Source organism: Vombatus ursinus, unplaced genomic scaffold (genome assembly GCF_900497805.2).
Source record: "Vombatus ursinus unplaced genomic scaffold, bare-nosed wombat genome assembly UNPS02014781.1, whole genome shotgun sequence".
NCBI lineage: Eukaryota > Metazoa > Chordata > Mammalia > Diprotodontia > Vombatidae > Vombatus > Vombatus ursinus.
In genome coordinates this window covers 3,740,248-3,743,654 of record NW_020954559.1, presented here as the reverse complement: position 1 = coordinate 3,743,654, position 3,407 = coordinate 3,740,248, and the positions used below count along the sequence as shown (strand labels likewise).

The 3,407-nt window shown below is 38.2% G+C and overlaps 1 pseudogene; it reads left to right on the top strand.

Moving 5' to 3' along the window:
• Positions 1-650: 650 nt before the first annotated feature.
• On the top strand, positions 651-1,239 carry LOC114046311 (annotated as a pseudogene).
• The last annotated feature ends 2,168 nt before the right edge of the window (positions 1,240-3,407 follow it).

Here is a 3,407-nt window from a genome sequence, read left to right as displayed (position 1 = left end):
CATCTGGAAATATCCCTCAGATTTCCCTGTTTCCATGAAACACTTCAATATTTCATTTAATCCGTGAATTCATCTATGTAGGTATTATCTTCAGTGTTCAAATTGCAGCCCATCCATAGTTGTCCATCCTGTGTGACTGCTGTCTGTGTTCTGCAAAGAACAATCTATCAAATGTGCCAGAGTCTTTCTAACACTCCATGAGTACCAGTGCAAGTGTATGCTCATCAAAATGTCTATTACTGTTACGAAGGATGTCTTATACAGTATTAAAATGGCAAGAGTCTCTATAATAAGCAAGGCCCTTCAGGCACTACTGTTGAAAAGAGTTTCTGCCAGTTACATCAGATTCCAGAGTTCCTCAATGAAATTCATGACCACTCAAAAGAGAATGGCTTAACAAACCCCACAGGCAAAAATCAAATGGATAAAGGAAACCTTTTGTCTAGATAATAATATGCAGGGGAATGAGCAGTGCATTGTGTTAGCACATCAGTATATCTGTCATAATTAGGACTACAAATGGACAACTATCTGGACCCAGAATTGAAAAGGAAAAATGAGTGGAGTATATCAGTGAAACTGTAGAGCTCTTTTAATAATTCTAAGCTCCGGTTCACTCTCCTTTCCTTTTCCGCGCTGAGTCTGCAGCCATGAGTATGCTCAGCCTTCAGAAGAAGCTTGCTTCTAATGTCCTTAGATGTGGAAAGAAGAAGGTATGGCTTGACCCCAATAAGCAATGAAATTGCCAACGCCAATTCCCGTCAGCAGATCCGGAAGCTGATTAAAGATGGGCTGATCATTCGGAACCCCGTTACTGTGCACTCTCGTGCCAGATGCCGGAAAAAAACTCTGGCGCGATGGAAGGGCAGGCACACGGGCATTGGTAAGAGAAAGGGCACTGCCAATGCTCGTGTGCCTGAGAACGTCACCTGGAGGAGGCGATTGAGGATTCTGCGCCGTCTGCTCCGAAGATATCGTGAATGCAAAGAGACTGACCGCCATATGTAGCACAGCCTGTACTTGAAGGTGAAGGGAAATGTGTTCAAGAATAAGCGGATCCTCATGGAACACATTCATAATCTGAAGGTAGACAAGGCCCGGAGGAAGCTCTTGGCTGACCAGGCCGAAGCTCGCAGGTCCAAGACAGAGGAAGCAGAAAAGAATCGGAAGAGCGTCTGCAGGCTAAGAAAGAGGAGATCATCAAGACTTTGTCCAAGGAGGAGGAGACTAAGAAATGATCCTCCCCTATCTACTCTGTACATAATACATTTTGCCCATACAAAAAATCTTGACAGATTGTCAAAAAAAAAAATGATTCTAAGCTCCCCTCCCCAATCTTCCCTTTCATTCTAAAAGGTAGAAACATGTCTTGTCTAGGAATAGGAGTCAAATATGGTAGGGTTTTTTGTTTTGTTTTGTTTTGTTTTGTTTTTGTTGTTTGTTTGTTTTTGTTTGTTTGTTTGAAGAGCTCTTGGGATTATAAGTCATAGTTGCCACACACTTTCCACCAATGGTAGTAGCATTGATTTGTTTCAAAAGCAAGAACCAGAGGTAGAAAATATGGTTAGGAGGGGAAAAGGGAGGGTGGGGAGAGAAAGTTAAATGAATGTTCTGCAACTGAGCAGATAACAAGATGTCCATGAAGGATAAACTCTGGCATATAGAAATTGTCACACATATCACACACATACACATTCACATATCCACCACGATAATAGTACATTTAGAATATCCATTTGCAACGTCACTTTAATATTACTGAATGTGAAAGCATGGTGTCTTGTGAATACTAAAACTCCAATGGAAAAATAAGAGGCAGAATACAACACTACTGTCTTCTGTGACAGGATTTTTTAAAACATTTTTAATATATAGCTTCCATTATATTTCCTGACTTTCGAGTTTGGGAAAAATCATATCCATGGGAGAGAGAGATGATTAAAATTAAAAGCACATTAATTTTCATTCCATTAAAATGATGTGCACCCCAGAAGTGCCCTGCTAGAAAATCCCTGGCTTCTTGCCTTATTGTCTAACACTGCTGGTGATTTCACTTAACTCCCTACCATGACCCTCTGCAGGTAAGTTTCATGAATGCCTTTTGGCTATCCAACTGTCTTCATAAACAACATAATACTTGTCTCCTAGAAAGCACTGTGGTATATAATGGTACTGCCTGGATCTAGACTGAAAATTAGGGCAACTGATTGCTGACAGCTGAAATGAGATTTTAATTAACCATGCCAACATCTTCACTCTACTGAGCAGGTAGCCAAATAATATGTATTAGAAAAAAAAGGGAGCTCTACAGTAGAATGTAAGCCCCTCATATATAACAAGTACATTCATTATCATATGGACTTTAATGTATAAAAGTGAGACATCTGCTGAAGTAACTAAATAAAAAATATTTTAAATTGAAATTTCTGAGCTTTCTAGTAAAATTCATTGAGGAAAGCAAACAAAAATAAAACCAAATTAAAAAAATCAACAACAACTATGTTACTGACTAGCAGAATGGCACAATGAGTAGGATGATGGTCTTAGAAACACAATGACCTGTGTTCCAATTCAACGTCTTCTGATACATACTGACTCTGTGACTACAAAATGTCACTCAAGCACTGAGAATTCTAGGCAATTCTCTATGACTGGAAATTTTAGAAAAGCTGCCAACTTGCATTAGCAGAGGGAATTTCTAACTCGTAAAGTTCTCTATAACAATGATATAATCAGTCTAGTCCCTAATCTGTTTTTACTGACCTTGAGATCATTAAACATATCTATACTAACTTTATTTATGGTTAACGTAATTTATTTTCCTCAGTGATTAAACTCTTCTTTTTCTCCCTCTCTGATTGATCAATCTCTATTAACACACACACACACACACACACACACACACACACACACACACCAAAACCCTTCTAATAAATGTACATGGGCAAGCAAAATAAATTCTGATATTGTCTGTGTCCAGAAAGTATATGTATCAATCTGCACCCTGTCTATCATCTTTCTATCAAGAGCTGGGTAGCATGCTACAGGCATGGTGCGTTGCAATCATGGTTGGTTATCAGAGTTCTTAAGTGTTTCAAAATTTATTTTTTTATGTTTTTGCTGTTGTATAAATTGTTCTCCTGGATGTGTTCACTACAGTTTTCTATCATTTTTTCAGTCATGTCCAAATCTTTGTTACCCCATTTTTGGAGATTTCTTGGAGAAGATATTGGAATGCTTTACCATTTCTTTCTCCAGATTATTTTACAGATTAAGAAACTGAGGCAAACAGGGTTAAGTGATTTGCTAGAAATGTTCACTTTATTCTACATCATTTTGTACAAGTTTTACCAGGTTCCTCTGAAACTGTCCATTTCATAATTTCTTATAGCATTCAAATATATTCA